Below are 15,574 nucleotides of genomic sequence, written 5' to 3' on the forward strand. Positions count from 1 at the left end.
TTGTGAGTGCTAGTAAGAAAGATTTATTTTTTTTCAAGCTCCCCCTGTTCTGACTATTAAAAAGGTATGTAAAGTTGTTTTTGCTTTACTAGAGTTCTTTGTTTAAGTGTAGCACATGTCACCTCACAGTGACATTCTGCAGGCATACTAGGTCTCCCTATTTTCCATTTGTAATACTTTTTGTTACATTATTTGATGTTTCCATGATGGGCTGGTGGCAGTGGATAATTTCTACCTTTTTTCCAGTTTACTTTCTTTCAGTGCACTTTTATGCTTTATCGCATCATGCAATTTTGAGTACCATATACTCAAAATGGCAATGCCACGCGTTTAACCTAATTGTCATCTGGTCCTTTGGCCTTCTTTCTGCCTTCTAAGGTCAGGAAATACCATATATGTTAAGTCCTGTCCAGGTAAAAAAGTTGACCCAACCCACATTCCAGCCAGGGTATGGTTGTTGCTGAGCAGATGCGGGGCAAGAGGCTGTCCAGTTTGAATGGTGCAGATCCTTTCTACTGGTGGGCTGGGGCATGGCAGCCCCCAGCGTGAATTTGGGATAGAGGGAGTCCTGTAGCCATTTCTCAGATCTTCAACTGGAGCCAATCCAACGAAGAAGAGGTGCAACATGCTAAACACCCAAAGACTGCTGGTGAAGATGGACTGCATTGACTCTAGCAAAGTTCCGGCATAGCCCTGCCACTCTGCAACAATCCACAGAAGACCCTTATCGGTGCTTCGATCCATGGGCTGGTGTGGCCAACCAGTCCACACCTCTGCACAAGAAGTCTGGCGCCAGAAGGTTTTAGAAGTGTTGCATAGTGGGACGCTTCAGACTATCCACCTGTGACCTAAAACCATTACTCCCACAGCTTCTTCTCTCCTGCATGAAGAGGGGTGCTCCAAAGGCTGTGTTGTGGTCTCGACCTTGTTAACTGCTGCTCCCTGATCGGGATGATCTTCACTGCTGCTGTGTCATGCCTTGGCCACTGCTTGCTCTGTCCCCTTAAGACTTCCAACTCCCCACAGAAGTACTTACCTGTGAAGAACGACTTTCATAGGCACTAAGACTACTTAAGTTATAGGTGCTTCAACATTATAATGCAGGTAAATGTTTTTATTGCATTCGTAACGTGTTTTTTCACTTTACTGCTTACAGTTTTAGTTGTTTCAATTACCTTGAACGTTTCTACTGTTTTAAGTGTAAAGTGTAGGCGATCTCAATTTGAATGGTAATGGGTTGATGTAGGGATATATACTTACCTATTACTTGATATGCTTCGGGATTTAAATACTTATGTACTTGTGTTGATTGAGTTGAATGCTTTATGTTGGGTTAACTGTACTACTACACCACTCCTATAGCTCTTGAAGGCTGTCTTACTGCTCAATCTACACTACCTTGATGGGGTTTGGCTAGCCTTAAGAGTCAATTGCCCTGCTCATTAACTAGGGTGGCCTCTCAGAACCCCCCCAAAGGACTGGTTCTGAAAATCCATTGCAACACATGCTAATGAACCATATGGACATACACCTGCAGGTCACAGGTTGAAAATCCAGCAGGCACAACAGTGTTTCATTCTTCCAATTGTGATTATGTACGGACTTTTGGTTGTTTGAAATGACTGATTGCGTTGGAACAATAACCTATTAAGGTGTCAAGACATATTTAAGCTTGCGATAAGTCATAAATGGACAATACCAGAACAACAATGCACCATTCACAGCTAATCAGCAAAGCAAACCCCAATTTGTTTGGAGCTGGTAGGCAAGTATTCCTCCACCCCCCACCCCAACCCTGCTCTCTCCCAACTCTGCCATACTGCTCACAGTGCATTATCTATTATGCAATTTACTTTTGTTGCAATCAATGTATGCATTTCCCATAAGACTGACGCAAAGTAAAAATCCCTCACTGAAAATCAAAGAAATGAAATTCTAAATATTTACTTACTTGTAAATCTAGTTCTTCATTCCTAGGTATCTTCATTGAATACATAAACGCTGAATATCTCAGCTCAGCTCAGGTGCAGAATTCCATAAAACTTAACAGTGGAGAGACAACTCTGCTTATAATTTCAAGTAAAATACTTTAGCATGTATGTGCCCAGATAGGTAATTGGTGCCTATTTGGCCTAAACGCCTTTGGTTCTGCAAATTTACACGTCAAAAAAAGAAAAAGCAGTGCTTTTAAAACTGCGCGACAAGGCAAGGGAGGGGAACAGAGTAGAACAAAACAGCGATCTTACTAGGCCCAGTGACATTGAGAACACCCATGTGCATGGCAGAGGGGAGGGGAAAAGTGCATGGAAGGGGTGAGAAGTGGAAAGTGCGAAGCAGAGAAGAAACAGATAAATAACAAATAAATAATAAAGGCACCAAACAGTGGCAGTGCAGCCAGCAATTTGCAAGTGCTAGGTTTAAGGCAGCAGACAGGGTAGGTCTGATAAGTGCAGGAAGAAAAAGGGGGGGCTGTATGGGTACAGATACAGACCCCAGTGCAAGAGGTGGCCCGGAGGCAGTGCAGAAGGGTGGCAGGGTGAGCAGGCACTTGGGGCCCAGAGGACAGAGGGTAGCCAGGTGCACAGTGCCAAGAGAACAGATCAGCAGGGGACTTGGGGCCCGGAGGACAGAGGGTAGCCAGGTGCACAGTGCCAAGAGAACAGATAAGCAAGGGAGATAGGGAGCGAAGGCAGAAGAAAAGAGGAAGGTCTTGAGGTGCTTCCGGAACCAGAGATGGTTCTCAAGTTTTAGAGTGGCAGGGAGGCTGTTGCGGAGGGAGGCCCCAGCCGAAGACAGATCTACCCTCAGCTCGTTTCTTTCAAAAACGACTGAACCGGAGGGAGTTTGAGGTAGAGGAGCGAAGAGCTCGAGAGGGGAGGTATTTGCAGAGGGATAGCTATTTTGGACCCAGGCCCCAGAAAGCCTTGTGGACAATGCAGAGGGTTTTGAATTTAATCCGTGCATCCACCTGGAGCCAATGGAGAGATTTCAGAGCTGGAGAGATACGATCCCAGGGCTTGAGGCCAAGGACAAGTCTTGCAGTCCTGTTCTGGATTAGTTGCAGAGGACGGAGAGTAGAGGCAGGTAGATTTGGAAAGAGGCTGTTACAATAGTCCAACCTAGAGAGAACCAGAGCTTGGGATACCATGAGCTTCTGGGGGAAGGAGAGGAAAGGCAGAGTACCTCTGAGGAGGTGCAGTAGGAAGTTTGACTTTTTAGAGACCTCAGATGTGGGCGGCGAAGGAAAGGGTGGAGTCAAAGAGGTCCTCAAGGTTCTTAGCCTCGCAGGTGGGGGTAGGAGGGCCGAGGGAGGCCGGCCAGAGAGTGAAAAGGATGGTGAAGGTGTGCCGATGATGAGGATCTCCATCTTGCTGGCATTCAGACAAAGATCATTGGCGGCACACCAATGTTTGGGATTGTTTTCTTCATTCACTTAGCCCTACGCCATTTCTAATTCGAGAGAGGAGGAGGGTGGGTTGTTCTCCAATCAATAAAGATCCAGTGGTAAGTAGGACATAGGAGAAACCCATGAAAACATTTCGATTCTGGTTGGCTTCAATTAAAGAATGTAAAAGCCTATCCTGGCCCTACTTCTACTGATGGTGGTTCCCTGTGCTAAAAGAACAAAAATAACAAAGAAGACTCTAGTCAGGATGTCTAAAAATAAATAGCTGTCCTCTGTCCTTAACCTAATCTGACTGCCCTACCACCAATAATAACAAACAACTCAGCCGAGGGAAGTTTTCTGCTCCCCTCTTGTTTGGGATGGCTTGGCTGGCACTTGAACTCTACCCCTTCTGTACTTCTAAGTCTGCCCCCCCTTTTTTTTAGGGAAACCACAGTCTTTGCATATAGTCTGAAAAAAAAGTCTTTGGTTCCCATGATTCGGAGAGGACGACTCCAGTCCCCTCAGTAACTTTGGTCTAAGTTTTAAAAAGTCTATTGTTTTGGTACTCCGTTTAGAAGGCACCTCTGGAGCCATTCAACAGGAGTCTTGTGATATCACAAAGTTCTTCCTCTAGCTGAAGAAGCGGTCTCTGCAGTGGCTCAAGATTCTTAATCTCTTCAAGGGTCTTGCTCTTCTCAGCTGCTCTTGGGTTGCTGGGCCTCATTGGCCATCTCATACTGGTTTTATCCCGTTTGGGGTCCCTAGTTTCTTGTTAGCGATTTGGCATTAGTGGCCATACGCGAGTGGCAGTGTTTCTAATCCCTTTAGGGCTTTCACTTCCCTCAGCCTCTCATGGGCTGTTTGGCTGCACCGGTGGTAGGTATGTCACAGTGTCTCCAACCTCTTCAGGGCTCAGTTGCCCCAGCTTCTTGTAGGCTTTTTGTCCTCTTCGGCTGTATGCCAGGGGCAGTGTCTCCAACTCTTTCAGGGTCTCTGGTTCACCCGGCCGTATATGAATTGCAGTGTATCCAACACCTTCAGGGTCCCTGAGTTGCTTAGCCTCTCGTGGGCTTCTAGGCCCCTTTGGCCATATGTGAGTTGCAGAGTCCCTTAACATTTCAGGGTCTCTCTGAGTCCAACCGCCCACCTGCCTTTCCAGTGTGCTGTCTGCATCCTTAGGGATCGGCAGTGGTGAACCGCTTGACTGTGGAGCCGCACCCTCGCAATGGTTGCCTCTCCTACATCAGTACAGTGCTTCTGCTTCTTCACTCAGCAGTGCAGGTGCGTCTGCTTTAGTGGTCTGGTTTGGTCTCCCCTGGGGGATTGTTGGGCCTCCTGCCTGCCTAGGTTAGGCAGCTTTCCGCCTGCTCCGGGATTCCTCCACCCACCATGTACCGGACGTAGTGCTGCTTCCGGGTATGATCTGCCCGCCTCACAAACTCAGCTTTACTGCTCATCCTTGCCAGGTACGAGCCTGCTTCTTTTTATGTTCCCCTGTGTAGCAATAGAGCAAACAGGATTGGTTCCTCATTTCTTGCAGTGTCCAACTATTAAAGGGCTTTTGTCTCAACATGTTACAACTCTCATATAACACAAACAATGAAGATTCACACTTAAGAAAGGTAGGTGTAACCATGTCCGTGTATAGGACTACATCGTCCTCTAAGGGGGGTAGGTTGGAGCACCCCCAGTGAAATCATGTATGCCCTGTCCCCTATGGTGTGTCTTACATAGCAGGCTCACCCCCCTCGTCCAAAAAGGGGGTGGCTCCCACTTGAGAAGGCAAGAAGCCCCTGGATTTGTGACAAAACCCAGGATGAATAACTGGAGCAAACAATTAACTACTCCTTTGTCCTGGGATCTTCATTTGATTTTCATAATGATGAGTGGAATACCAAGCACCTCAAAATCCCAGCGGGCAATCAAAGTTGTTGACAGTGAAGGATATTAGGCTACATTGCAAAATCTAGATACATGCCCCAAACTCAATTACAACTGTTTCCCGGGTCTGTAGAGTAGAGGGTCATGATCCCTAGCCAAAAAAATCTTGCAAGGAAACTAGCACCACTTAGACATCTTCTCTACCGTCAGAAACTAGGCAAGAAAGATTTGTAGAGGTTTTGGCTGGCTTCCCTGTCACTGCCATGCACATTTCTGTAAAGGGAACGCTCCTTTTAATGTTGAATGGGCTCTAGGTCTTCTCAGAACAGGCTTGTTTTCTGTTAACACAGCCAAACGAAGGAAACTATCCAAGTGGACATGGAGTGCTTGAATGATAGGAGGCTTGGGTTTGCTAACCATCACATGACGGGAGGATAGCTAAGCGGCAACGTGCGCGCCTTGGAAGCAAGATGACACGAAGCAACACAGGTTCGATCCCCAGGTCCGCGCTTAAAAACCTCTGGGTGTTTAAGCACGTTATAAATTGCAACTAAGACAAAAAAAAAAAATTACGCAACTAAAAAAAATACAAAATTCCTGTAACAGTGCCTCGATGCCTGCGGGCTGTATGAGCGCTTTAAAAATGCAAATACATAAAAATAAATGACTAACAACTGTTCCTAATGTTCTGTTCAGGTTATACCTAACAGACCATTTAACATCCAAGGTATGGGAGTACTTCTCTACTGGGCAAAGGGGTTTGGAGAAGAGAATTGGCAATATAGATTGATTCACATGAAACTCTGAAATCACTCTGGGAATGAATGCCAGATGCATTCTCAGCATCACCTTGTCTCTAGAAATTCAGTGATGGGCTTCTGAGTGCACAGTTAATGTATTTCACTGACTAGACAAGCAAACATTCTTGCAAAGAACAAGCTACTTTACAAGAAAGATGCTGCAAGTCACATTAAACTAACACACTCACTGGACCCCTCGGAACAAACATTGTGGCAGTATCAAACACCAAGTAGATATTCTGTTTGTTTCATAAATGCTCATCACTCTGAACATCTGGTGTTTTAGCTGTAACAAATAAAATGTATCAACCCAAGCGAATACCATAATATCTCATAACAAATGACATACTTTACTCATCCTAATCATATTTCTGATGATTGAATCTGCTTAGAATCACATGCTGTGCATATTGTCTGACATCTAGTGGTAATCGCGGGGTATTGCATATTTCTTTCGAAGATCGAAAAGGGACGTCGACATGGGTGTGACTAACACTATCCCAAATGTTACGTGTAGTATACCCAAAATCCTTCACGAGTCAAGGTCCCACCGGTTGTTTCTGTTCTGACATGCGGGAGCCTTACAGAGTGCATGAGTACAGAAGAAAAGAAAGTGTAAGATGTCTATGTACCTTCTACTCCAAGAGGGTAGGAAGGGTGGATGCATGTGAATCTAAGCAGATACAAACATCAGAAATAAGATTACGGTGAGTAATGCATGTCTTCTGATGCTTGTGAATCGGCTTAGAATCACATGCTGTGCAGAGATTAGCAGGCACTACCAGGAGATGGTGGTGGGATGTGTGAAAGAACAATAGCAAAGACATTTCTTAGCACTGCTTGTCCCACCTGAGAATCAGACTTAGAGTGTGTGTCTAAGCAGTAGTGTTGCATGAAAGTATGAACAGAACTCCAGGTTGCTGCTTTGCAAATGGAATCTAGACGAAAATTTACCATGAATGCTATGGTAGCCCCTGTACCAAGAGTAGAGTGAACTATATGCGTAAAAGGCAAGAGAGTAACGCAGTGTGATGCATTTAACAAACCATTTGGAAATACCGGATTTAGAGACAGGGTCCTATACTCTACCAGCTGCCACAGAGACAAAGAATTGCTTTGTCTTTCTCAGTGGCTTAGTCTCTTCAAGGTGGTATATCACAGCCCTCCTAACATCTAGTGTGTGGCCGCATCTTTTTGCTGAGTTAGTGAGGTTGTGAAAGAAAGAGGGAATATCGAATGACTGATTCACATGGAATTTCTAGATTAATTTAGTGGCAAAACGTGGGTGAGTGCGCAATATCACCTTATCTTTGTGGATAGTCACAAATGTGTCTTGAATTAAGAGGGCCTGCAGTTCACATACTCTCCTTATCGAGGTAATGGCCACCAGAAAGGCAGTCTTATAGGGGAGGGCCTTAAGGCTAGCCTTGTGCATGGGTACGAAAGCTAGTCTCATTAATCTTGTGTGAACAACATTCAGGTCCCACTCGGGAGTTGGGTTGGAAATAGGAGCGTGAAGTCTCTTGTACCCTTCAATGAAGGCTTTAATCACAGGAACCTTCGACCATGAAACCATGCTCTGAGATGTGGTGTATGCAGAGAGAGTGACAAGGTGGACCTTTAGGGAACTGAAAACAAATCCAGAGTCTAAAAGGTGTGTTAGATAAAGGACTGTATCTTTAGGACAACAGTCAATAGGATTGATGTTCTTAGTATTGCACTAGATGACTAAACATTTCCACTTATTGGAGTAACAATGTCTGGTGATGGGTTTCCGTGCCTCACTAAGTATGTCCATATATCTTTGAGGGAGTTGGAGATGCCCAAGTTGGGCGTTTGGGGGCACGGATGCAGTGTTTTCCCCTAGTCTTGTGACAGCATGTTGTACGGGCATGGCAGTTTCCTGGGAGGGGAGACTGACATTCTCATGAGATGGGAGAACCATGGCTGCCAAACCCAAATTGGGGCCACTAGGATCATTGTGATTGATTCCTGGTGCATCTTGTGCACTATTCTGTTGAGGAGGGTAATCGAGGATGGGGGGGGGGGAAACATAGTCAAAATTCCTGGACCATGTTATCCAGAGACCGTTCCCTTTGGACCGCCTTCTTCTGGTACTTGGTGGCGCAATCTGGGCATTGGGCATTCGCCAGAGTTGCGAAAAAGTCGATATCTGGAAAGCCCCATTCTGCAAAGCTATTGAGTAGAATGTGCTCTTGCAAATGCCACTCTCGCTCTACGGGTAGGTGCAAGTCTCTGCTGAGCACGTCTGCCAGAAGATTGTGTTCCTCTGGAACATGTCGTGAGAGAAGGAATATGTAACGTTTGAGTTCCCACTTCCAGATGTTCTGGGACAGTTTGGATAGCCCTAGGGAGTGAGTGCCTCCCTGTTTGTTAAGGCAGTACATAGCCTTTGTACTGTCTGTAAAGACAAGCACCGTCTTCCCCTGAAGATGTGCTTGGAAAGCTTTTAGGACTTTAAACACTGCAAGCAGTTCCAACAGATTGATATTATTGGATGCTACTGATGGGGTCCACATGCCATGCGCTGTCAGTTGAAGGAGGTGAGCCCCCCTCCACCCCACCAGAAGTGTCTGTGGTGCGAGTAGCTTCTACTGTGTGGGTGGGAAAGGTTTTCCCCTGCAGAAGGTTTTCCTGTGACCATCACTGCAGAGACTGAACCAGGGCTATCGAGACAACCACTAGATCGTCCCACTGCTGGCCTGACACCATTGACTCGAGAGCCATTCCTGCATGGGGCGCATGCGCAGGTGAGCCTCTGGAACTAGGAAGACACAGGATGCCATCATCCCAAACAACCGCATGGCTTTGCGCACAGTTACCTGTTGACTGGCTACATAGTGAGGGATCTGGAACTGCATGTTTTCAATTCTTGTTAGAGGGGAAGACGTGCCAGTCTTCGGTCCGAATCAGGTCCCCCAGAAACTGTTTGAATTGGCTGGGGACCAGACTTGATTCTTCTCTTTGATAGAGAACCCTAGATTGAAAGGGAGATCCATGGTCCGTTGGGTATTTCCCAGACATGTTCCATACGAGCCTCCAGTTATGAGCCAGTCATCGAGCTAAGGATACACTGGGATGGACTGCTTGCACAGGAGAGCCGCCGCTACTGCTAGTACCTTTGTAAACACCCTTGGGGCTGAGGCAATGCATAAGGGGAGGACACTGAAGTGATAGTGAGTGTCCTCTGACTTGAATCCGAGGTACTTTCTGTGCGCTGACAACATTGAAATATGAATGTATGCATCTTTCATGTCCAATGTGGCCATGTAATCCCCTTGACGCAGCAGTGGCATTACTTCCTGAAGAGTCGTCATCCTGAACTTTTGTGGTTTGACATTTATTGCAGGATGCAGATCTAAAACGATGTTGATGGTGCCCTTTTCCAGCAGGACCTGGACCTCGTCCAACAGGACACTCAGTTGGTCTGATGGGTCGTCTGCTTCTTGGTGGATGGTACCATGGTGCCTGGAGGAATTCGATCCTCTCCCACGTGTGGGTAAAAGATGTTAGATGTCCCCTGACTGGGGAAGTGTGGGAGGGGACCCATACTGCCGAGCCATTTGGAGGTGGAGGCTGGAGAGCCTCTGGAAGCAGAGTTTCTACCTCTGCCTTTTCCCGGTCGAAAAACCTCTTTGTTGTGGAGACTGAACCACTGGACGAGCCCTGCCCAGAAGCCCATTGGATTACCCTCGAGATGTACTGTCCTTGTGTAGAGCGGGAGAAAGACTGCTGCAAAAGGGCCAGTGGGTATTGTAAACTCCTCGCTGGGCAAAGGATTTGGCCAAGATCTGACTGAGCGAATTTAAGGATCTTGCGCTCCTTCTTGGCGGTTCCTAAAGCCTCATTGACTGCCTTACCGAAAAGGGCATCATCCTCCACTGGTTTATTAAGGTGGGAAGCCAGGGTTTCCGGTAAACCCTGAATTCTCAGCCAGGCATGGCACTTGTGAAGAGTCCCTTGGGCAAGGATGCATCCCCCAGTCTCCACAGAGTCTAAAGTATTCTTAAGAATATTCTGCATGAATCGTCGACCCTCCACAACTACAGCTAGAAGGTGGGTGTGAGTGGGTTCCGGAACATCCTGTAGGCAGTCTTGAACAAGTTCTCACTGACCGTCACTGTAGCTCATCAGGAGCGTAATGTTCTTGGCAATCTGGGTGCAAAAGGCGGCATAGGAGGCGACACGTTTGCTAAAGGCATACCATTTTTTGCAGTCCTTGTCAGAAGAAAAACTCAAGCACTTTTTTTTCATGTGGTCATGACAAGGGAGTCTGGAATGGCACAGTCCCGATGTACAGTGGGTCTGAAGGTGCCGGGCAAAACATTTTCTCCACTCTGGGACTGACAGCATGAGTGAGCGATAGTGCTAACTATGAGGGGGAAGGTGCTTTTTCAATGAGTTTAGCAAGGGGATAGCCCGGTTGACCAGGACCTTTTCTTTAAGGATGTTCCCCACAAAGTCAGAGTCAGGGGCAGCTTCTTCGGTGGTGATACAATGGCACACCGAAACGATACAAGAATACTTAAAGAATGAAGAGTTAACGGAGGAAACAACGTAACATACATACAAATTGGAGGAAACCATACATACAAAGATAAGTAATCAGATAAGTAGTGAATGTATATATGCAGAAAGGCAAGGTAGATGAGTCACACAGAAGTTTGCTACAGTAGAAAACATAACTGGGGTGAAGCGGGCATGTTGGAAAGACAGACGTCGGCTTTGAATAATACTAAGTAAAAGGCTTGAAGGAAAGAGACCAGGACTGCAGAGCCGACAGAGGCTGGAAATAGAAATTTGTGCATGAACAAAGAATAGCTGTTGGCCAGAGATCAAGGAAGCCACAGCGAGAAGCTACTGAAGGGTACAAGGGGAGTCAACGAGGATAAGCAATGTACACAGGACATATTTCTATTAGATCAAGTAAATGAGTGAACATTTGTGAATGCCAAGTATTAACGAATAAAGATGCAGAAAAGTATATGTGAGACGGGACAACCAACTCTCCAGAGGCTGAAGAGGGTAATGACACCCAGGATAATTGAATTAAATAGCACTAAATAGAAGGCGAGAGCCAAAATCGTCGTCTTCTCACACGTGGTATAAGACCAGGAAAATGAGGCCTATTCATAAGCTTCAGGGGACAAGAACTATTTACCTTAACTCCCTTAAAGTTCCAGAGAAGTGAATATCATGCAAGGTCAAGTACAAAGGAGACTCCTTGGCTGAAGGCTTGGACGATGATAGATGGTAGACTTATTGGGCAAGTGTGCAGTAGTCTGATGTTCTCTGCATCTGGGTTTTCGTTTTGCTTACGTCTTATTGTTTTCACCGACATACGAACTACAAACATGGCGCTTACTTATTTGGTCTGATCCTTTGAGTAGGACCTAATGGAAATAGTTAAAGGACCATGGGTTACCTAGACAACCCTTGTAAACCAACAAGCAATCGGTGCCCATTCCTCACACAGACGATAGGATATCAAGCTGAATTTGAACGGTAAACTGCAGCACTATTCTCCTGTGCTCCCAGGGGATTTTTAGCTTTATACTTGAATATTGTGCAACCGAGCGTTCCCTCTTTTACGCTCGCACTTTAAACACATGTTCTGATAGGAACACACAGTAATTCTCTGTTTCTTTGTGTTACGAATGAAATCTTTTTGCCGCAGACTGAGTCAAGTAGTTCCCAATGAATATCACGGCACTCTACTGGTTACATTATCGTGCGCGCCGAAAGTCGATTAGAGGAAGCATTCAATATTATTTTCATTATGTACATAACTTTAGTGCTGGCGTACACAGTAAGCTTCTGAGACACAGTTGTACAAATGCAAGTTCATATCTAGATCAAAGTAAACATTTATTGATGGATGTTAGTGTTGCGAATAAACTATTCGGATAGAATTCAGTGTTTCCGTGGAAAGACCCACAACTGTGAAATCAATATCATCGAGCCCAACTTTCTATACTCCTAACGGCATATTATGACTGAATGATTTGAACAGTCAGGCACCGTGTCCATATTTATGGGATAGCCAAAACCACACCAAGTTACTCGTTTAAACGTAGATATACACTGATATCGGATTTCACAAATGATGTATTCCACGCACTTCAATCACATATTGATAATGACATTTTGCAATCAATCTTACTTGGGGGATTTATCCCATGATACCATGTTTCCACTGAATTGAAACAATTTTGATCGGAGATTTAGGTAAGGCCCCCAAGGGCACAGCTTCATATTTCTTACTTATAGTGTACAATGTTAAACAACTTCACATAACACAGAGTCTTATTGCAAATATACAGACTAACGTGTTGTTTTCTATCTTTTGTTTTCCAAAATTTTTTTGTTTATATGATTTTAACATGTGGTGTTTTTCATTTTTCTTATCCTGAACTTCCACCCCGTCACCCCTCCGTATTTCTCTGTGATTGCATGTTAAAATTACTTTATGTATTTTGATTTCAAATACATATTTTTCCTTGTTACCGTAACTACATGTCTATTAGTAAAGTCATTGGCCCTGATTTGAAGAAAACTACTGGTGTGTCGAAACACGTGTTATCCAAGAGGGCACTTAAAAATGTACATAAACTTCAGTTTCTAATTCACATTACTGTGGCGCTTTTCCTGAAGTGTGGAGCAAATACTTTTCTGATTGCTTTTTCAAGGGGTGGGGGTCGAAAACCCCTTTCTTGCCCCACACCAACTGCAACACTTTTTTGAATACCATTATTTAACCAGGCGCATGGAAATACTCTTAGTTGGTAGAAAACAAAACCCCACCAGTGTGGTATAACTTACCTTTCCAACAATCTCCCTACCCTCTGTAACCTCACCTCTCTTCACAATTCCTTCCTCCTACTTCCCAGCCGCATCCCTCACATTCTTCTCCCACACTGTACCCTTCTCTCGCTTACCAATCTCTCTATAGCTCTTCTAAAGATTTCCGCTGTTGTACGTTCCTGTCTACTTCACAAATGGTGACCGTGATTTCCCTCACCAAGCTGGTACACTTTTTAATCTGGACCCCTCCATCTAACTGACCCACTATATCTATAGTATAGATATGACCACATTTACCAATCCCTAGGGCTTCCTCCCTGCAGCACTTCATTATTGCATGCTCTTCTCCTTGTGGACCCTCTTTTTTTAACTTTATTTTAATTTCTCATGAATGCAGTAAGCAAATAGACATACAACTACAATGTTGTAAGTTAGGGCAGAATTGTACAGATAGGACATTTACAACCAGATAAAAACCAAAAGGTGCGCTAATATCCTTGCATCTAAATTTCATATTCAGTTTAGCAAATTCTCAGAGGTTTAAGTGTACACAAAAGGGTCTACAACCACAATGGAATTCCTTTGTGTGATATTCTACATTCTAGGACTCCCAAACCTGCTGAATTTTATCAAGGCATGTTCTGGGGGCACCCCGAATAGACGCACAGCTTAGCAGTAGACACTGTGCACAATTTTACATTCTGTTCCTGCTCATTACACTGGGGGAGATTGACGAGCCATTGTTTCGAAGGAGGGGTGGACTTTGCATCCATTTCTTAGCAATCAGCGACTGTGATATTGGCATGCCATGCTTATAAAGTGCTAGTGTCGTTTTCCAAATGTGTTCAAATATACCCAGAACACACACCTTGGGTGACCTAGTTAAAGTTTCCACCATCACAGCCCAAACTTTCTCCCAAAACGTATCTATGGGCGGGCAGTACCAGGACCTATGCAAGAAGTTGGCGGCAGGCACCCCACACATCACACAGTAGTTACCACTAGTTTGATTTGGATGGATGTAAGAATTTAAACTTCAACAGTCTATGGGTGTATGCATTTGCTCCATGAGCATTGGTCAGTTGTTTACCTAGACTGTTGTGCCATTTACCCTTAGTGATTGTACTCATCTGCTTCCACTTGGTCATAAATTCACAATAAACGTGATGATTATTAGGCTGTCATTGGGGGTTATTGGCAAGGATGAAATCAATTTCCTCATAGATGGCCAGCGACGGATGTACCATAGTAAATATTTGCTATTCCTCCACCCCCACAACTCACACATTGTATGATGGCACTCTCAGGAAAAAGGTATTCCCCGTGTATCAGCCTCAACCTTGCAAATCATTTTATGAACAACTCCTCAAAGGTGATCAGGAAGCCAGGCTTTGCGGACATAGGGCACATTCGATACAGGCATACATTGGCATATGGTCTTTTATATATACCAGTACCCAGCACTAAATATTTGAGCAGTGCAGTTCTATAATTCTAATTCAAGGACGCCTAGACCACGAGCCCCCAATGGCTTTAGAATAGATGACCAATTTGTTATGTGGTGTTTTGCACCCCATACAAACGTAATGGTCATCTCACGCCGTTCAAGTCTCAGCTTTTCTCACAGTTTAAGAAACAGATGAACAAGTTACTTACCAACTGGTAACGTTCTTTCGATAGGATGTTCCTCCAACGTATTCCTCATCTTAAATGTATTCCATCCAGCTTTAGCTGCTTCGGAAAACTTTTTCGGCAGAGGGTGCCATGCGTCGATGTCGTCGAGTCGATGGTCCCTCGAAGGCCTCCGTCGAGGGTGACGTCATCGGGTGTAAAAGTAGCACTCGTGGCGCCCATTGTCTCAGTTCTGTTTTTCCCCCTTCATTATTGATTTTTCACTGTGAAGACTGCGCCGGCAGACAGGTATTTGCCTTGTGAGAGTTAGAGTGGCAATAGCCCAGACAAATCTACAGAGGGGTAGGATGGGAGGGCGATGAGGAATACGTTGGAGGAACATCCAATCGAAAGAACGTTACCAGTTGGTAAGTAACTTGTTCGAGTGGATTGTGTCCTCCAACGTATTCCTCATCTAAGTTAGACTCCCAAATCAGTATGGACAATTTCTCTGGAGGAGGATCAGATTGTTTCAATACCCTTAGATGGCTGAATATAGTACTGCTTTACCAAATTTCAGCTCCTTAGACTGGGAAGCATCCAGGCTATAGAATTTTGAAAAAGTATGCATGAGGACCAAGTTGCTGCTTCACAAATGGACCTTATGGGAACACCTCTTTGTAGGGCTGTCGAAGAGGCGATGCCTCTAGTGGAATGAGCTCTTAGACCTTCTGGTGGGTCTTTGTGCTCATCTGTAGCATTCCGAAATACAAAGCACAATCCAGCATGATATTGTTTGCTTAGTCACTGACTGACCCAATTTCTTTCCTGTGTAGCAAATAAACAGTTGATTGTCCATTCTAAGCTTAGAAGGCCTAGAGATGTAAAACCTTAAAGCTCTTTTTGGATCCAACCTGTGTAATCTTTCCTCCTCCTTACTAGGATGAGGTGGAGGATAGAATGCGGGTAAGACAATTCTTTGACTTAATGTTACGCTCACCTGGAATCCCACAGGGGCGTCGATCTGAACTGGACAGCTGCGGTCTCCACCAATGTGACGCGTAGTGCC

At 45.0% G+C, this 15,574-nt stretch overlaps 1 protein-coding gene across 4 annotated transcripts in view; it reads right to left on the reverse strand.

Moving 5' to 3' along the window:
- LOC138472142 (solute carrier family 35 member E2A-like) overlaps positions 1-15,574 on the reverse strand; it is a 741,922-nt gene that overhangs the window by 171,288 nt on the left and 555,060 nt on the right. The window lies entirely within an intron of this gene.

Source organism: Ambystoma mexicanum, chromosome 8, assembly GCF_040938575.1.
Source record: "Ambystoma mexicanum isolate Mex_15411 chromosome 8, UKY_AmexF1_1, whole genome shotgun sequence".
Classification (NCBI taxonomy): domain Eukaryota; kingdom Metazoa; phylum Chordata; class Amphibia; order Caudata; family Ambystomatidae; genus Ambystoma; species Ambystoma mexicanum.